Source organism: Neolamprologus multifasciatus, chromosome 18, assembly GCF_963576455.1.
Source record: "Neolamprologus multifasciatus chromosome 18, fNeoMul1.2, whole genome shotgun sequence".
Taxonomy (NCBI): Eukaryota; Metazoa; Chordata; class Actinopteri; order Cichliformes; family Cichlidae; genus Neolamprologus; species Neolamprologus multifasciatus.
The window spans coordinates 35,385,406-35,406,465 of NC_140456.1; the positions used below are offsets into that span (position 1 = coordinate 35,385,406).

The 21,060-nt window shown below is 43.6% G+C and overlaps 1 protein-coding gene and 1 pseudogene across 2 annotated transcripts in view; both read right to left on the reverse strand.

Moving 5' to 3' along the window:
- The window catches only part of LOC146498526 (protein NLRC3-like), a 75,524-nt gene extending 75,489 nt beyond the window's left edge, over positions 1-35 (reverse strand). Inside the window, exon 1 of the mRNA XM_085139989.1 lies at positions 17-35. The gene's annotated coding sequence lies outside the window, so the exon portion shown is untranslated. The remainder of the gene's footprint in view (positions 1-16) is intronic.
- A 7,199-nt stretch (positions 36-7,234) lies between these two features.
- Positions 7,235-19,913, reverse strand: LOC146498528 (dual specificity protein phosphatase CDC14AB-like; annotated as a pseudogene). The gene is made up of 12 exons (XR_014870551.1): positions 19,484-19,913; positions 18,325-18,415; positions 14,821-14,896; positions 14,073-14,165; positions 13,905-13,984; positions 11,960-12,128; positions 11,088-11,318; positions 10,858-10,996; positions 9,623-9,839; positions 9,404-9,495; positions 8,192-8,323; positions 7,235-8,108 (listed from the first exon to the last, which is right to left on the reverse strand). The product of XR_014870551.1 is annotated as a dual specificity protein phosphatase CDC14AB-like (transcript).
- Positions 19,914-21,060: the final 1,147 nt, after the last annotated feature.

Genomic DNA, 21,060 nt, shown 5'->3' on the forward strand with positions numbered 1-21,060 from the left:
AACAAAGCAAACTTACAGTTTCTTCAAGCACCACCAACAAGCTGCACAGCTGCACACAAACACGGACACACAGGTGATTCCAACTCCTGCTAGGATTGGCCTGGTGAACGCCAGATCCCTTTTAAACCAAACTTTTATTCTTCGGGACTTCTTCAGTTCCCGTGATCTGGATTTCTGTGTGTGACTGAGACGTGGCTGAGTGTTGGTCAGTCCAGTGCTCTATCTGAACTTTTACCTTGTTGCTATTTTAACTCGCCACGGACGTCAGGCAGAGGTGGAGGCACAGTGACTGTTTACAAAAAGCATTTTAAATGTAAGCAGTGTTTTCTACAGCCTTCGTTCTCCAGCTTTGAACTTACCTCGTTTGAGGTGAGTCGTACAAACCCGGTTTTCTGCGCTGTCATCTATCGCCCCCCGAAATACAATAAGAACTTCATAAACGACTTTTCTGATTTTTTAGCTGGGATTATGCCCAACTATGATAGTGTTCTCATTGTTGGAGATTTTAATATACATGTATGTTGTCCTGATAAGCCACTGGTAAAGGACTTTTTAAGCCTTATTGACTCTTTTAGCCTGGTACAGTCCGTGCCTGGCCCTACACATGAGCACGGACACACACTGGACCTTGTCCTGTCATATGGTCTGCCTGTCACTAACTTGGAGATTTGTAACTGTGCACGCTCAGATCATATGCCTGTGTTATTCAACGTTGGTTTGACACATACCGCAGTTAAATCTGGCACTGCTACTCGGTGCTGTCGGGTTATTAACCCCTCCACTGCCGCGCAGTTTTCTGCTGCTTTTAATCAGCTCGGCGGCCCTTCTGACTTTGTTTCCTCTGACACAGAAGAGCTAAATTCCTGGTTTTAGTCTTCCTGTCAAACAATCATGGACTCTGTGGCTCCTTTAAAAACCAGGCAGCCTAAGGCTAAACCTGAGCCTTGGTTTAATGAGAGCAGTCGTGCTGTTAAGAGGGACTATCGTCGAGCAGAACGGAGGTGGAAAAAGGATAAACTGCAGGTATCATTTCAAATTCTCAAAGACTGCTGGCATCGCTACCAGAACACTGTTAAAGAGGCAAAAAGGGAATATTTTGCAAATATTATTTCTTCCAACTGTCATAACCCACGTGTGTTATTTAGGACCATTGACACTGTTCTTAATACTGCATTGAATGTTTGGAAGTTTCTCCTGAGATTTGCAATGATTTTCTGAACTTTTTTATTGAAAAGGTTGTTAATGCTCAATCAACAATCTCTTTATTCCATACAACACTTTGAGCATTACAAACGCCTGGATGGGAGATGTGCACAGGAGGGTGTCTGAGCGTTTCTCACATTCTTATAGCTTCGCCCCCTTTCAAAGTCATAAAACCTAAACATTCACATTCTTTCTCTCTCACTGAGTCTAAGTTATGACCTTGGTTTCCTGTTCGGTATGCTCTTCCTAATCAGAGAAATAAGGCCATGATTCTACACAAACAACATTTCTTATAAATCAGCAGTATAATGCATCATAAAACAGTGTAATATCCCATTCATGAATTCAGTGAGGGTCAGAGGTCACTGAACAAACTGCTCTCAATGGTAGACAATCTGTCACACCTGCTCTACTCCACAATCCTGAGGCACCAGAGCTCCTTCTCCCTCAGACTGATCCAACCATAAAGAACGCTTCATTAATTCAAGGTACAACAAGGGTAATAAAGTTTCTCCTGAAATAAGGACAGCTAAAGACAAATTGAGAAGTCAGGACTCCACCTGAAGCAGGACAGGTGAGAGGGGCTCAACTCTGCATGTGTTTTGATATGCTTGTTTAAAAATCTGCCATCTGACTGCTCAGACTGAGTCAGAGTAAAGTTCACATGCTGACGTGTGAAGAGATGAAACCTTGTTGTAGCTGCAGTGTGAACACACTGATAACGGCTCAGCTCTGAAAGACTGTTTGTGTCATGGTCCAGCAGATCTGCCTGAGAAATCCTCTGCTACATGTGGGTAATGTGTTTCCCCTCTTTTCTAACTCTCCTCTGTCGCCTGGGCGGAGTTCATTGTGGGCTCCCATCCTTGGCCTACTTACCTGGGAGATGAGTAACACCTGCGTCTCATTAACTAGCCTCTAGTGAAGGGAAGAAGTGAAATTTCTCTTTGCTGGATCTTTGCTTGACTTGTATCAATCCTGGCTAGGACACAACTAATCTAGTGGCCCTTGGTCGTCCTTTCCCTGTGTACAGACACTCTGGATCTGCCCTTGTTCTCTACAGAGATTCTGGTGCAAGAGAGGTGTGAGAGACTGGTGAGATGCAGAGAGAGAGAAGAGGCCCCTGCTTGTCCCTGCACCCTTGTATATAGCACTTTATCACTGTCGAACATTTCACCTCATGAGTAAACCCTCTGTTCTTCTTCCTTTGAGCAAAACAGTCCTGCGTTTGAGTCCCTCCAGTCTCTGTAACAGTTTGCTTTATTTTAAACATGAACATTTCTGCTGCAAAGCTTCAAATGTTCAGCATGTTTCTCTGTTTCCAGTCTATAGATCCAGTCACACTTTCTACCTTCACCTGTGCAGGAAAGACTGAGAGCAGAGCTGAAACCAAGCGTCCAATCAGTGAGCAGCATCAACACCTGAGCTTCATTCAGACTCTGTTATGTTATCATTGAAGATGTTGTGTGAATGAAATGATGTAAATATCCAAACATGGATTTGCTAGTCCCAGGGTTTAATTAAAACTTCTTGTATGAAGCAGTCACTGATACACTACTGTGTAGCTGACACACGCTGTGTGAGGTCACTTCCTGTGTTTGCTCTTAGAAACATGGCTGTACAGTGTTGTGAACAGCACACAGCCATACGTCAGCACATCTTCTACCTTTACACAGTCAGGCTGTATTAGCAGAACAAAGAAACGCTGTGGATGCTCCTCATTTGAACAAATGTAACTCTGACCCTAAAACAGAATTTTGAGTCTCAAAAATGTCCCCATAAGGGCTGTTGGTCCCCACAGAGACATGTAAACATGTACACACACACACAGAAGCAGGAGGGAGGCAGATGAGTAAGAGAACAGCTGCTATAAATGAGAAATGTTAGAGAGAGGCGTTCGTCACACCATAAAACTCTAGATCTGCTGTTCTGAATGTCTTTCAGTGTCTTATGCTTGTTCACAGCACGAGGTGCTAACAGAGCTTCAGCTTTTGTGTGACTGATTTAAATTCAGTGCCACACAGACATTACTTATCCACACAGGGAAAAGCAGGTGGTCACATCTGCACAGGATTATGTTGTAATCACTTCAAATTCATCCACAGAAATTTGTATTTTAAAGCATGAATTCTGGGAACTTTGTCTGAAATACAGCCGGCTGTGTGCTTCAACACAAAGTCGATTTTATCAGTGTTACTGTGTGTTATGTTAGGGCACACCGGTGGTTTTCATCAAAATCCCTTCTCAAAGTATAACACATGCACATTTCTCTGCAGTCAACCTCACCTGATACTTATCACAGCCATATTGTGTTAATCAGTTCTCTTCTTTAATGTGTCATTATCACCTTTGTCCACCATGTTTCTGCAGAGTTAGTCGGTTTCTCCTCCAAGACTCTGACAAAAATGACACATACCGTCAGTAAGCAGTGTTCTTTGGATGAACTTTGTGTTTTAAAACATTTATTCTGCAAAAAGTAAAACAAAAATCTTCATGTTGTGTTGAGCGTCTCAGAAACACACAGACATCCCACTGTCAGGCCAATAAAACAGGTCTAACAGCATCACTTGTTGTTGACGATGTTCACACAGGAGAGATTGTGTCATGTGACGGCTGTGTGCAGGCAGGAAAAGGAACCAAATGCAGACTCAACTGAGGCGGGAGCGAAAGTCAAAAAGCAGCTTTATTGCTGAACAGACAAACCACACAAAACCTAAACTGGGCAAAATCTAACAAAACACACAGGACCAGACACACAGCATGAGGGCATCCCAACACTGACACAGAGAAACACAGGGCTAAAACACACTGGGGAATAACGAGGGGACGCAGCTGGGAGAAATCAGACACGACAAGTCCAAGAGGAGCAAAACTCAGTACACAGACCTTCAAAGTAAAACAGGAAATGTAACACTGAGACATGGACTTGACCAGGGAGACAGCTGACCGGGGAGACAGAGCAAATAAGAAACACAGAGACCAAACATGAGGGAGGCAGAGAGAACACTAAACACTGACCAGGACCGATTTAAAGAAAAGGATTTTTCCACAACAACACCGACAGTAGCAGGTGAGAGTCCCCACACAGCAGTGATGTGTGTGATGGCAGAGAGTCAGCACTAAATACTCATTAGAAGAAACCACACACAAACACACACAGTCATGTTTTTATATATTAGTGAGGACATAATGCTTTTCCGAGCCACTTCCCTTAACCATAACCATCAAACATGAATGCCTACCTCTAACCCTGAGCCCAAACCTGACCATAACCTCACCGTAACCCTGACACCAAAACCAAAACGCCTTCAAACTCCATTTTTATCCCCATGGGGGCTCTTGTTCCCCACAGAGATACGTAAACATGTACACACACAACCCCGTTCAGCTATCTTAGTGAGGACCCTCATTGACATAATGGTTTCCCTAGCCACTTACCCTGACCATTAAAAATGAATGCCTAATCCTGACCTTTACCCTACACCTAACCATAACCTAATTATAACCCTGACACTAAAACCACATTTGAGCCTCAAAAATGTGAAGGGTTGTGTGTCCTCACAAGTGACTGCTGGTTCTCACAAGTATAGCAGAATGTTGATTTCGTTCCTCACAAAGATAGCTAGACAGGAACACACACACACACACACACACACACACACACACACACACACACACACACAGATGAGTAAGAGAACAGCTGTTACAAAGACAAAAGATGCAAAGGGGAGAAACTGAGAGCGAGACAGTAACATGTTGCTAACAGAGCTTCATTATGTTGTCTTGTAACCTTCCAGTCAGATTTCTCCTGTTTTGGCTTCCTGTTAAATCCAGAATTGAATTCAAAATCCTGCTCCTCACATACAAGGTCTTAAATAATCAGGCCCCATCTTATCTTAATGACCTTGTAGTACCATATCACCCTATTAGAGCACTTCGCTCCCGCTCAGCAGGCCTACTTGTTGTTCCTAGAGTATTTAAAAGTAGAATGGGAGGCAGAGCCTTCATCAGACAGTGATGGTCATGTGACTGTCTACCAGCTGAAGAATCTCAGTGTAGGAGAGCAGAGCCAGGTAACATTAAGCTGGTAGAAAGGACGGGCTGATTGTAGTAGTGGGAGTAAGGGAGACGTCTCATTTCAAGTGCTGTCTGCCTGGTGTGTGTTCGATAGCAGAGACAATGACGTGGTTTTAAATTTTGTTCTGGATGTTTTCTTACAGGTGGATGTTCTGGAAGACCTCATCTGCTCTGCAGCATCTAGATCACTTTATGGAACAAACACATGTATGTCCAATCAGCCTGAGGTTGGTGACAGAGTCGTCTGTAGAAATCTACATATGACACAAAGATAGCCAGAGTCCTGTTTGGCTGCTGCTTCATGAGCAGCTGTAGAGGTAGACTAGCTTACAGATACAAACACGTTCGTATGGCTGTTTATAGGTGAGACACCTGACCAGTGTTGGTCAAGTTACTTGAAAAAAGTCATCAGTAACTAATTACTGATTACTTATTTTCAAAAGTAATTAGTTACTTAGTTACTTAGTTACTTCTTAAAAAAAGATTTACAACCTGAATAGGTGATAAAGTGATAGATCTTTCAGCCCAATTCTACTTTTTCTACATAATCATCATACAAAATGTGATCAAATGGAAAAGTCTCTTTTTAAAACTTGTTTTATTAGTTTTAATCTTTTAACTTTATGCATCAAGCAAACATTTAATTATCTGCAACATTCTCTGACTGGAAGAAATTAGTTTAACATTTAAACCTATTTTCTGCACATTCCAGCACATAAAATAAAATATTTTGTGTGTTTACACTCAGTCTTTCAAATAGATGCAAGTAAAACACAGCAGAAAATAAATAAAGTCAAAGACTAGCGGTCCTGTTGCTCTATTTTCACCTGTAAAGCAGGAGTGGGGTAGGCGGAGGGTTACCCTGGTGCAGGTGTGCAGCGGTCAGTGGAAGAATCCGCGAGTTTCTCTGTGAGTTTCCCATTACGTCGTAGCTACTCGCTGCTTGTTTGGAAGTTTAGGGTTTTTTTCGCTGTAAAAAGAAGTTTTCTTCCCACGCACAACGGACACTAATGTTTTTGTCACTTTTTATGGAATCAAACTCAAAGTAAGGTCAGTACTTCCACGCTTTAAACGCTGCACGCTCATACTCTCTCTGCACTCGATATATGATCCATTGTTGATCTGCACACAGCTGTTGTCACGAACGTCGCACTCGCTTACGTCACTGTCATGAGACATTCTCGCAAAAAAATCACGGTTTTAGTAACGCAGTAACGCAGCGTTCCTACGGGAAAGTAACGGTAATCTAATTACCATTTTTGCAATAGTAATCCCTTACTTTACTCGTTACTTGAAAAAAGTAATCAGATTAAAAGTAATCCCATCTCTGCACCTGACAGTACAATAAGTGTCCCAACCAGACAATGATTTGGAGACTATAGAGGACCTATTTAACTTAACTACAGTAAGGATACAGCCAGGATTTTAGTTTAAGAGGCCCTATTATACATATATAGTACAGTACTGTTTCATATACGCAGGTCAGTGTATGTGCAGGTAATCCATGTAACTCAGTTCCTTATACTTTTGACTCAGTACAGTGTCAACAGAGGGGATTCCCTTATAGAGTCGCCTCAGTTATTTCTGATGTTTTGGTCATTAAATTCCCCAAATCATACCAAGCACATGGAATCCACAGTCTCAGCATCCCACAGCATCCCACAGCAGTTTGTGTCAGGTGACTTTCAGTGAAGGTCATGAAACAATGACAGTGTGATGATAACAAAGAGAAGCATGAGTCATTATCTCGTCATTACTTGGACTTTATTGTTGATTTTAGCACTTCACACTACCAGTAGCTGGTTTTCCTCGTTTGGAGTAAACTACCAATCAGACAGCACATCTGAGCTGCTGTCACACAGTCTGAAACACAGTCAGAGGTTTTCAAAGTCCATTATAAGCACGTTGTGGCTTTGTGTACCTCGCTCTGCATCAATAGAACATTAAACAACAAATATAAGTTTGTCATACTTTATCGATGAAATCTTGGAAAATATAAATAACATCTATAGCAGAAGCAGTGTATCACTCTTGGTCTTGCAAGACAATTTTGCGTCCAGTTGTTAATTCTTGAACAATGTGCACCGATCTCTTACAAAAGATGTGGTTTGCTATGGTTCTCTAACCCAACCAGGTTACTAAAGAACTGAAAATGAGGAGACAACATTACAACAACGTACCAAATAAGCTAGGGCCATCATGTGCAGCCAAGAAACCTGTGATCTGCCAAAGTTGGCGTGGATTTTGGTACGACTTCTAAAGGTCTGTGTTTCCGCAACCAAGACGTTGCTTCAGGCCGTCTACATCCTGTGGTTCTGAACTTTGGATGGACAAATGGCAGCAGCCGTTTATCAGAAGCACCCAGACTGCTCTTGGCGATGGTCTGACTCAGTCCTCGGGCCACGACCTTTTATCCCCTGTTAGCGTTGTTTGGTCTTTGCACCTGCACGTGTCTTTTGCTTCCAGCAAAATGATTGTGACAACGGGACATTCAGCATCTAGCAGATGTTATATCTGCAATATGCAGCAGCAGTTTTTTACAGTTACCTGCCTGCTATACCCAAGAGACGTGATGATTTATGGTGTCGGCCCTGTTATCACAGAATGGGCCACGTGACCAGTTAAAGTGGTGACAAACTGTTGGCTCTGTCAAAACCAAAAGTAGTTATTGGGGCTAAAAAAGGATTTACAGCCTATTAAAGGTGCAAGAGAGCTGATCCAGTTTCCAGCGAGTCCATCATCAGCTGGGCTGATTCATGACCAGAACGTCCCAAGTGTGAAGTCAGTGAATCAGTGCTGGCCTGGTGCTGAACACAGTGAGGCTGAAGGGACTGTGGAGACATCAGCACATCACATTTTATATTGGTTTTATTATAATGTGCTTCTAGTAAGGAACAAAAGCACAGACACCAACCTCCTGATCTGCGGAGCAGTGGTGGTAGAGGAACTTCGTCTCAGCTTTTTAGTAGAAGAGGGGGTGAGGTGGACTTTGGAGGGCTTCGGGGGAGGGAGGATGGAGCAGTGTGAAGTCTTGGACAGGTTTAACCTGACACAGAAAACAAGAACACCTCATATTTGTGTGTGTGTGTGATCCAAGAGCAAATACTAAACTTGATCCTTCACAAAAACAAGCACAACGAACAACTTCTCCAAAAATCCTTCTGATGATTTCTACGCTCACTGCAGGAATCAACATCTGCACACACACTCTGTACAAGAGACAAGAGACAAATACGCTTCGACGTGTGGGAGGTACCTCGAGTTAACCTCCGTGGAAGCCCAGTTCCTGGTTGTGTCAGGTTAGCAGTTTAGTGATGTTAGTTTACAGGAGAAGCACGTTGTGAGTTTGGTTCGTGGTCGTCCTTTGGTTTCTTTTTGCCGCAGCTCCCATATCCCCGATTTGTAACTATTTACTTTTTATGAAATGTTTCTTGAACTATGGCAGCATCTTATATATCTGCTATATTTGGGCCGTGGATTCAGGGACCAAAACAAAAACTGTAGTGAGCAGAGGTATTATCTACTGATTGTGTGTCTGGCGGCAGCCACGGGTGGAGAGCAGAGGCAGCGGGCAGGCCAATCGAAACGCAGCTCAGGCTGCGGCTGCAGCAAAAACTTGGGCGTAGGAGGAGCGATTCTGGCAAACCGTCAGGAGGGGGAAGTGGTGCTCTACCAACACGGTGTCCAGTAAAGATGGAGGCCTGCTGACTCCAACTGAGGACACTGTCAGGCAGTAGAAGGAATACTCTGACAACCTCCACAACCTTAATCTCACTCATGATTAACTAAAGTATCCAAAGACAACAACTTCTCTTGTTGCATTTAGGTTTCAGTTTAACCGAAGAACAAAAAAGGATGCATGAGCTCGAGCAGGTTATACACAACATTTACGCTGCACAGATGAGAACACAGCAGGATTTCATGCAGTCCAGTCTGTCTGTTAGACAGCGTGCAAACAAAGCATTCCACAACAGTCACTTATGTACTTTCTGACATCCACAAAAACATGTTGGTGTCTATTATATCTCCTTGTTAATAGAAACTTTGTTTTGAGCTAATTCTCAACGTGTCTCTTGCACTGACCACAATAACCATTTATCATTAATTAAATTACAGATATTGGTACCTTGAGCAGGATGACGCTGATCTCGGTGGGCGTTTTCCCTTCAGTGCTCTCAGTTCGTCTCCCTGTGTCAGACTGACTTCTTTGCAGTTATTCTGCACAGACACAGAAAGAAAGACACAATTAGCAGCATGAAAACACAACATTGTGATCAGAACTCAGTAGCCTGTTTGAATTCTGCAGTAACCATTAAAAAAGGTGCTATGAAGTCACACCGCTGACCTCATCCAAGCTATATGACTTGCAGAGCACGGTGTTGATTGACAGGTCATCCATGCTGGAAAGCAGCGAGGACACTGCCTCCTGTTTGCCTCCCTGCACAGAGTCAGAGCGGTGAAGCTGCTGTTGCTGCAGCTGCTGCTGCCGACTCCGTCTCTGTTGGACCAGCTTCTGTTTAGACCGATGCACGTCACCCTGAACCCACAAACTGTGCTGCTTCCTGCACACAAACATCAAACACACGCCACAAACTAACTGTGATGTCATGTTTAGGAGGTATAACATTCAACATCCTGGTTTAGCGTGTAAGTAGACACACAAAGCTAGTAGCCATTAGCAACAGAGCACTACTGTGGCGTAAGGAGGAAGTGTGCGTCCAGAGCTGAGGAGAGAAACCAGCTGACTGCAGTCTGCAGCAGTAACACAGTTTCAGGCTTTTTTTAATTCGATTTGATTCATCATCCACCAGTTTCCCACTGCTGCAGTCACCACCAGCTGCACATGGGCACCCTGGGGAATGCCCCACCCTGACCTCCACCTTTTGCTTCTCTTCTAACTTTTACTACATTTCCAGCATGCTCCAACCATGACCTCAGCATGGAGAAACATCTTGTGTGGTAACAGCAATAGATGCCACAGCCTAAGCACAGACGGGCCTTGTTTGTCCAGCACATCTCACAGATGCTCGATGAGATTGAGATCTGCCGACGTTGAAGGCCAAGGTGACACCTCAAACCCTTCCTGATCTAGTTCCTGATCTACTTCCTGATCTACTTGTGCTTCGTGTGAAGACTCCAGCGACACTCGAAGTATCAGAGAACAGCTGTACTCAGTGACCAACGCCTTTTGGGTCATTGCAAAATGTCAAACAGCTTGTGTTTAAATAAAAAAGACTGGAAACAGAAAAAGTGGACCAATCACACCTTCACAGATAAACGCAATGACCCTGATGAAGGCCACTAACACGTTATGGTTCCCTAATACTCTGTGACTGGAGTCTTCACCTCGTCAGATCTTTCTCCGTGCACCTTGGAGGTGAAGTTGCCGTCTGCTTGTGTTTGGTGACATTATCCCAATGAAGTGTTGCAGACGTGTCTGTGTGCACATCATCTGGAAAGCATTACTCCTGTACTTTCATGAACGGCACTAAAGCTTAATGATTGTCTCCGACTGATACCTTTGGAGTCACGGAAATTGGAGCGTTTGGTTTGAGCGTCACAGCTGAGGCACAAACTCACTCTTCTAAGAAGTTTTGCTGTGGACCGATGATAGATCCAGGTCTGCAGACTCTGATCCAAGCAATCGCCTCGGCTGCAGTAAACCGGAAGTGCTTCATCAGGTAGCAGCCAATCAGAGTGCCCGTGCGGCCTAATCCAGCTGTAAATGGATGGAGTGTTTAAAGAGACAAAGTTAAGATAAAAGAAATAAATGACATCAATTAAACATACATAAACACTTGCAGTCCTACCTTTACAGTGCACTGCCACTGCCCCGTCTGTGCTTTCACACACATGCAGAAAGCGTCTGACGATGAGGTCAGAGGGCGTGGTCCCATCAAGGAAGAAGAGGTCGTGGTGCTCAAATCCTGCATCCTCAAACCGCCTGCCATCATACAACTTCCTGTTCAGACGAACCACGGTCGTTACGTCATTTTGGCAAAAGTATGAGAAGTATGCCTCGGGTGTGTGGAGGGGATAACCTGGAGACAGAATCAACAACAACTGAGTTACGTCGTACGTTTCAATCAGCGAGGGTCTGTTTTTAATGCAAGTCCTGTCTCTTAATGCAAACGTAAAATAAGATTCAATGACGTAGTGTCAACTGATTTATATTGTAAGGTAAAGACGTTAAATACAGAGAAAACTCAACGATCGAACGGCCCCAAGCACCTGCTGACAGCGGGAAAGAAAAACTCCCTTTAACAAGAACCAGGCTGAGGGAGGGGGAGCAATCTGCCACATGTGGTCGGGGTGAGGGGAGGACAACGGGACAAGAGACGGACTGGAGAGCCAGAGGGGAATAATAACTACGTGCAAAGTGGTGTAAATACACAGGAAGTAAAAAGAGCTGAGTGATGAAGAAGCATGAGTGCATCATGGGAAACCCCGAGCCACTGCAGGGCTCAGGCTCGTCTAATCCAGCCGTAACAACATGACAGCACTAAGCAGGAAACAATACACGCCATCAGAAGACAGCAGGGTAAGGTTAGCTCTTCTCAGCTGTTTCAGGACGTGGAGGCACTGAGGGGCTGCACAGGCCTTCTGTCAGGCCAAGCAACGTGAGCACTGATGTTGGTTTGGAGGCATGCTTTTAGCTTTTAGCTTAGAGATTCTGACTCACCATCTTCTGTCTTACCACGAGAATGAGGGCTACTGAACGCCAGAACCTTTCCCGGAACGATCCAGTTCATATCTCCATTTTCAACTCGCTAAAAGCACAAAAAGAAAGGAAAGAAAGACTGTGATAAGGTGAGATGAGGTTAAAAGAGCACTCTCCAACTGCTGCGTCTCTGTGGCAGACACACACATACACACACACACACACACACACACACACACACAGTGAGAGGAATACAGTAATAGTAGTTATTAGTGATGGGTCCAGCAACACTAACGCACCGACGCATCTATCAAGCTCACAGAGCGAAGCCTGTATCGGTGCGTCGCTTTAAGAAAAAGTCACGTGATCGATACAGCTGCTGTATCGCTCATTGCCAACGCGCCAAACTGTGTTTAAAAGGTACCGCATCTGCCAACGGAACGAGTCGCCACCAAAAAAAAAAAAAAAAACCCCCCCACAAAATTACTCATGCAAAGATAAAAAAAAAAATACATATCTCTCTACAACAAATAATAATACACATCTCTCCATAACAAAATGGAGCCCAAAAGAAAGAGAAATGCTTCTGCTGTGTGGGATCATTTTGATCTTTTAACTGCAAATAAGGGAATAGTTTGTCTGTCTTTGTTTCAGTGTAATCTATCAGAATAGGAAAAACAGCAATGTGACTTGCAGTGTAAATTATTTATTTCATTTTATGCAGGTTGAATGTCGCATCTGTTCTGCGGAGCTTTCTTACACAAACAAAAGCACCTCAGTGTTTAGGCATTACAGAGCCAAACATGAAAATGAGGAGACAAACACACTGAGAATGAACACAGGTTGGCCTATATTGACACTGAACAACTTTATCATCATTTTTTTTAATTAATATGTGTTTTATTATTTTGAAATCAAGCATCTGGGAAGACTGTTCTGGACCAGGCTGTTGTGAATTTTATTATAAAGGAGTGCAAAGCCCTTAGTATTGTGGAGAGTGTCGGAGAGAAACATTCCAAGATCAGAGGATCCTTTAACAAATATATCCTTTTCTGAATAGAAATTTATAATAAACTCTGGGTCAATTACATTTAAATGGGTAATATTACTTTCACAATACTTTCATTTTAATTTTCACTTAATGTCATTCACAATATATATATATTATATATATATTAAAGATGTCTAAAATATTTGCAATGTAAAATATATAAAATTATTCCATGGAAAGTACAATACCTTACAGTGTATACAAGTATGACTAGGTCATTGAATCAGTGTCTGTTGTGAGTCTCAAGTAAGTTGCCTGCAATGATATTTAAGATCCAGCAGGTGTCAGTATGGAGTAAAACAGCAACACTGTGTCGACGCAGTATCGATACAGTTTGGAGAATGAAACGCTTCACGAGGCCTCATCTACCCATCACTAGTAGTTATCAGGGTTCAGATCATATCTGATCACATGTGGTCTCAGGCTTGTTTGCTCTGTAAATAAACACAAAGCATCACTAAGAGTGTAAAAACTAAGCAGCAGCTGTTCAGCTGAGCTCAGGACTGGGACTGGGGGGGACGTTAGCTCAGTCTAGATGAATGAAATCAACCCACTGGCACCGCTAAAGCTCACTAAGAGCTCATAAACTGTTAACAATTCATTCAAATCTCTGAATTCAGTTTTATTTATATAGTGCCAAATCACAACAGCAGTAAAAACCCTACAATAATACGGGAAAATGTTCCCATCCCAAACTTAAAAGTGTGGGTTTGATGAGGTTTCCTGACCTCCTGGAACCTTCATGGTCGCCAAATAATTTCCAGCTAGGTGGAGTTTCTTCTTGTTACCCTGCTTGCAGTCTTTATGCTAAGCTAAGCTAAGCTGGATGTAACAGACAGAAGAATAGTGTCTCAGTAAATGTAATGACAACAGCCCAGCATGCAGTGCTGTCTCATAGAAAGCAGCAGCCTGTACCTAAACGGCATGTAGCCTGTGTTGTTTCCTGCTATCAGAGTCCTGTAGGCATCTTCTGGGCTTCTCTTCAAATACATCACCTACAGGGCAGAGTTAAACTACATCACTAATAATGGACAGACAGACGGGCAATCAGATGATGTGATGGACAAATGAAAGGATATTTACAGCATAGGCACCAATGAGAACAGCAGCATTGGCTCTCTTCTTCTGGTCGTAGCTGGTGTAGTGAACCAGTCTCTTTCTAGACATTGTGAAAGACTATAAACCAATAATGATAATCAATAATCAGTGAAACAGCACATGTGCATTAATACATTTAAAATAAGCGTCTACTGTCAGAGGAGTGCACACACACCATCAGAGCAAAGACCTTTCAAAATAAGAGTCTACTGTCAGAGGAGTGCACACACACCATCAGAGCAAAGACCTTTCAAAATAAGAGTCTACTGTCAGAGGAGTGCACACACACCATCAGAGCAAAGACCTTTCAAAATAAGAGTCTACTGTCAGAGGAGTGCACACACACCATCAGAGCAAAGACCTTTCAAAATAAGAGTCTACTGTCAGAGGAGTGCACACACACCATCAGAGCAAAGACCTTTCAAATTAAGAGTCTACTGTCAGAGGAGTGCACACACACCATCACAGCAAAGACCTTTCAAAATAAGAGTCTACTGTCAGAGGAGTGCACACACACCATCAGAGCAAAGACCTTTCAAAATAAGAGTCTACTGTCAGAGGAGTGCACACACACCATCAGAGCAAAGACCTTTCAAATTAAGAGTCTACTGTCAGAGGAGTGCACACACACCATCAGAGCAAAGACCTTTCAGAATAAGAGCGTAACGCGTTTTCTAAATGATGTCTATACAGCAAACAAAGCCCTGAGTCTGAAGACCTTCATCTGCATTACCTTCAGCTTCGTGTTGAGTTTCCAGCAGTATCTGTACAGCATGGCCAGGTTGAGGGGCCCAAAGTCTGCATAAAAACTGCAACACACAGCGAGAGATGGAGGAGCTTTCAACAATTACAACAACAACACAAATCAGCCACAAAACTAAACCCACTGACAGGTGAAGTCGGTGACATTGTTCATCTGGTTATAATAAAATGCTCCGTTAGAAAACCCACACAATGCAGACATGGAGTCAGAGGAAGCTCACAGCTTTGTTTCACTCAATGAAACCAAACTCAGATCCCGTTTGTCTGCTGCAGAAAAGAAAACTGTTATCAAGGCTGGAACATGACAGACGAGCAGGGGTGCAAGTCAGCACTGTTACAGCAGAACATCAGGTTCTATAAAGTCCTTTCCCTAACACCACAGCATTGGATACCAGGTTACTCATCATCACTGCTATTCAGTAAGTCGGCCAACAGCACGAATGACAGCAAGAGGATCTCAAAGATCGTCAAACAAGCACTGAAAGCTGTCACGTTGGGGTCGACCCAGCATTTTGAGTTCTCTTGCTTTGGTTTATTTTTGAAGGATCGTTTTTGTTCTCTGGTGCTTTGTTGATTATTATTATTATTTATCTGTTGTTTCTGTGATTCTGGTTTTTGCTCTCAGGTTCTGTGTTCCCATGTTTGCTGTGGGTCTTGATCTGTGTCCAGTCTGCGTCTTTGTGATTTCTTGTGTTCCCTCCCTTGTCTCGTCTCGTTAATTACTTCCACCTGTGTGTGATCTCCCTGTGTTTCTCTGAGTGTATTTAAGTCGTGTCTTCTGTCGTTGCCGGTCCGTCTGTGTATCTGCCATGTTTCACCCGTGTGTTCTGCCCACCCTCCTTCATGCTCGTGTTCTGCTTTGTGTTTACTAGTTTAGTTATTCCCAGTATAGTTTAGTTTAATCTTCGTTTGCCATTTTTTCAGACAGACGCCAATTATCAGCGCTGGAGAAGACATCGTGAACGCTTCCTGTCCATCCAGTGAAACTGTTGGGACGACAACGTTGGAGAAACGTGAACATTTTATTTGTACTGTATAATCTACAGATTCTGACAGACATCTGCAACTATCCTTTGAAGCAGCGCTCCTCTAAAACAGCAATAAGGATCATTATTAGGTTATTTACATTATTATGTAAATAACAAAATAACTTAAAGCAAAACTTGGGAAACGTGAAGTCTGAAGTCTTTATATTAACGACCATCAGTCAAACAATATTGTTGGTCTGGGTCTAAACAGAGCGCGTTGTGTGTGACGTCTTCTTTTGCGCATGCGCCGCTTTGAGCGTTCACACTAGAGCGCGTTTGCTGTCACATTTTATTTGTAGTGTGAACGAGCAGACAAAAAAATCAGATTTGATCCAAAAATCTGAATTGAGCATCAAGACCTGCAGAGTGAACGTAGCCTTAGAGTTCCTAAAAAGTCCTGAGAGGTCAGGAAATGCTGGAAACCAGTTTCCACCCAGCCCTGTGTACTGTGGTGGCCTGCAGCTCCACAGCAGAACATCCACAGTATGAAGCTGCAATTTGCAGGGCACATATAAACGCATAGATGGAGCATTTTTCCAAGGCTGCTTCACCTCTGATCTGTCTCTCATCGGTGTATAAAGGGTGTATAATTAAAACTATTTTATATCCTAAAATAAATGCAGATCATTTAAGGAACCATAACTCGTGCGTGCTCAGTCAGGGGTTATGACCACAGAGTAGGCCAGGACCAGATGATTGGTTGATGACATCAGTCACACTGGTGATACATCAACAGACATTTTCATGGGAGAAACAGTGCAAATGTATCAACATGACAACACAGGGTTGGATGAAATTCTCCACAAGTATGTGGACTTCATGTCTTCACTGACGTATGAGCTGTTCCTGTTGGAGGGTTGACGGCGTGTGTCTCATGTCACACTCCTCCACAGTGAGGATGGACTTATTGATACGTGCCTCTGGTGACTGCACTTCAAAACAAGGAGTGATTCAACTGCTCTGCTAGTGAAGCATCAGCTCTGTGACTGCTCCTGTACTCGGTGATGTGCTGCCCTCCTGACACACCTGCCTGCTGTTGTTGCTGTCCAGGTGATCTTCCACCTGTACTGTGATTTGGCCTTTCAGATGCCTCGTTGCACCGTCACTCGCTCTGAAGGCAGCCGGTGGACGTCCCCGGTCATCCAGGGCTTGTGGTTGGGATAGACCAGGTGACACAGTACACCTCCAGGTCTGGATGTTCAGGAATGTCCTGGTGGTGTGGAGACAGTCCTGCAGCTGCTGTAAGGCTTCATCAGGCCAGGTTCTGATAGTCTTCGTGGTGGCCAGAGCAGCTGTCCTGACAGGAAGCAGCTTCCTGCTCACATCCAGGCGGCATGGCGGCACTGTAAGGAAGTTCTTTCAGGGTCTCCCCACCTATTAGAAGTTTTACCGTCCCACTGTTCCCGGCCCTGCTCGTTGGGAATCGTCCAATTAGAGTTTTCTCTCTAAAATTGTAGGTTGTTTACCTACAAAGGGCCTGGATGTAACTGATGTTATACAAATAAAACTGGACTAAACTAAATCACCAGTTAAGCTAACGTGAATGAACATGCATGTCTTTGGACTGTGAACCAGGGAAAACGTGTGAACTCCAACTAGAAAGACCACAGTTTGAACCAGGACACCATCCCTCCGGGTGGAGCAGTGGACTTCCTCTAACAGTATAATGGTAATCAGAGAGCAGTGATGAGAAGTCAAGGAAGGACAGGACCATGACTGTCAAAAGGCGTGTCTCTCTGAAATGAACAGGTGGGATATTAATGAGGTCAAAGGAATTTCTAAAGGACACGAAACAACAAAAACGGAGGCAAACAAAGTTCATCTGTTACAAAAGAGGCATCAGAAAGAAATGATTTGTAGGAGCGTGTGCTGGCAGTGAGCAGGAGCAGACTGTTACCATGGAGACTTTCAGTGGCAATGACATCGCAGCGTTTCTCACTTTTCAGCCATTCGTGTGTTTGTTGAGTGAATCTGCAGGATTCACTGAACCTTCAGCTCCACGTGTCTCTCAGACCAGCTCGGCTGACATAATCAGCTACAGCTGGTTAGCAGAATCATGAGGAAGCTTCACACACTACACGTTTTACTGCACAACAGTACGAGACACCCCGAAGCACTGAAGAAGCTGGAGATCTCCTTCAGGCACTTGTAGCCGTCTCAGCCACAGAGACCAGATCTCTGCAGATCTCTGCAGATCTACTGGACAGATGACATGAAGCGATCAGAGTTTGAGTCACTTTGAATGTTTTATGCTTGTTGCTGTTATAGAAAGTCATGAGTTTACTTTTACATGGTACAGAAAGTATTTTGTTAAATGAACATTCAGCTAAACCAAGAACAACACCAACTATAATATCAGCATGTGAATGATAACATCTGGACTCACTTTAAATGGATGTCAGACGGCGGTACGTCAGAATTGGGGATCAGACTAGATCACAGCTTACCTTTCATATATGAGCTCCTCATCCGTGCTGAAGAAGTGTGTGTTGGCTGTATTCTTAGGTTTGACCCGCAGAGTGGCAAAGTACAGGCGGTCTGTGGTGCACACACACACACACACACACACACACACACACACACACACACACACACAGGTTACATTCAGCCTCACAGACAGTCCTGGCTTCAGATACAGGGCGATAACGCTCTCTTGTCCCGATCACACCGAGCTGCTGACTGTATCCAGGTATTTTTGGTGTCTCGGTTACAGCACAGGATCAGTTCCCCTCATTAACTGCTGCTGAAACCAAGGCAGGACCCAAATCTCCATCCTTACATGACACACTGTTGCTGGTTACTTAACCTGATTTAGCCAAACTTAATCCTCGCACTACTGAAATGCTTCTTTTTACCAGATTAGAGAACGATGGGTCGTGGCTTCATAAACGTAATAAACTTTGTAATTCTTTGCTTTAACTAAACTGTATTATTTGACTCTATGAGTGAATGAGTTGTGGGACACTGGGCGACAACCTGCCAACTGTTAGCCTGTAAGTTTGAAGCTTTCAGCTACATGTAGTTTTACATGTACTCATGAGTGAAGCAGCTTCAGTAAAACTGGAAAGTTCTGCAGTGATAGCTGAAAAGAGAAAAACTTATTCCTGGAAACGAGCTGCTGTGTAAAGGCTGTGAAGCTGACCTGCACCTGCATGGACTCACTTTACCAGGATTCTTTTTACCGTCTTAATGCACAGCTGTTACACTTTATATCATGTTAATTATAGCAGACACAGCTGAAAACGATCCAGCATCCTCCAGGCCAAAGGCCGACCAGCTGCCCCCACAGTCCTGTCAAGAGTTATTGTTCTCCACAACAATGCACAGTGCTGATGAAGAAGCTACAAAATAATCAGAAATGTCCTCGTCTCTTATTTGGTTAGTGTCCCCATGATGGAGACCATCGTGGTCAGTGTAGCTCACACTGAATCATACTGGTTTAGCTTTGTTTGAAAGAACAAATGAGCCAAAATGAACGAGCAGGTCAGTGCTGTGTATTTATGTCCACGCGCGCTCTCAGTCACACACATGGAAATATTGCAGGCTGTAGTTTCTAATAGAAAACCATTATGCAGTATTACATCCCAGCACTGATGTTAAACTTACCCTTAATAAATTCTGATGAGCTGGCCTGCTCATATCCATCTGCCATTTGTTACAGTGGGAATGGTCACAGTGTCCCGGAGTGAGTTTGTCCTCTTCTTATCTGTTGTGAGACCACTCGAGATGTTCCAGAAATATCAAGAGTTCACTACAGAATAGCATTTCACCTGCGTCACTACTGTAAATGAAAAGGGTCCAACTTTAAAGTCTCCCCGCCCGCCGCTGATGAGGAGCATGCGTAAAGTCTCCAAAGTCGCTCCGCTCCACGGACGGCGCCTGAACCGAGAGGTTTCCGCTCCTCCATGCCTGAACTACAACGAATATCCCAGCAAGTAGAAGATTTACAGGACAGCCCAGAGTCGTGGCAGCGATGATCTCTCTGCTGCCTCGCACATGCTCAGTCAATGGTCACATAAACGCGCGCACGCACACATCACCGGCCGTGCTGCCAAAGCCTGCTGGAGCTGGATTTAAACAGAAATCCCCTTTCCCAGTAATATAAACTGTATATATATTTATTTATATTTATATTTATTTATATTCATATATATTTCTATATATTTATATTTATTTTTATATATATTTATATTTATATATTTCAAGGCTGCTACAAAATGCACCGTTTGCTTATTTGTATTTGTGTGAACATTACAAAAGTAACACCACAAAGTCATCTATGCTGATGGCATTTCTCTCCTGTCTGAGTGGCCTCCCTCTTCCACACGTTGTGCTATGATGAGAGCTGGGTTAGGTTGGATGGAGGACTGCACTGTGGTTTGTTCCCATCACCCAAAGCTGTAAAGCCAAAGTCCTGAGTGCCAAATGTCTGAGCTGCCTGACTGAACTGTGACTTTCACAGGCCGCTAGCTAAGTCTGCACTTGCATCACTTAGTTTTCTAATCAAGTGTTTGCTTGTTAAACAGAAATATTTAGAAGGACTACAGATACGGGGGTCGCCTTACAGTTTACATGCATTGATCTCTAAAGGGCTCCATATGCTACACGGTGCTGTCACACTGTGCTGTCAGAGCTGGGCCTGTCACCACTGACTGGAAGATCTCCACACCATTAGACTGCATCACTGTTGGACTAGCCTCACACAAACTCATGTAATGAGATGTCACTTTTCCCACGTGTCTCTGTTTCTGTGCTGGGACAAGGTGAGACTGGGAGAGCAAAGCTTTGAAGACTCTCACATATAAAACATGTTTTCAGACTTTTTTGTTTAACTCCACATTGTGATGTCTTCTACGATGTAAATATGAAAAACCATCAAATGAGAAGGTGTATCCAAACTTTCTGTTCTTTTCTTAAATGTATTTTTGTCTTTATTAGACAGATGCAGTGAAAACTGACAGGAAAGTGAGAGAGGGACACAGGGACTGCTGCTCATCCAGCTGCGCTAAACCGGCGCCGCAGGTGTGTCCAAACTGGTACGAACAAGGTCTTCAAGTCCGTCCCGCACCTTTGCCCAAAAGAAACAAGCATGGGTGTCAATAACAAAAGTGTCCTAATGAAGACACTGAGGACGGGACGTTTCTTTGTTGGACGCGCTTGTTTGCCAGACATCAGGAACAGAT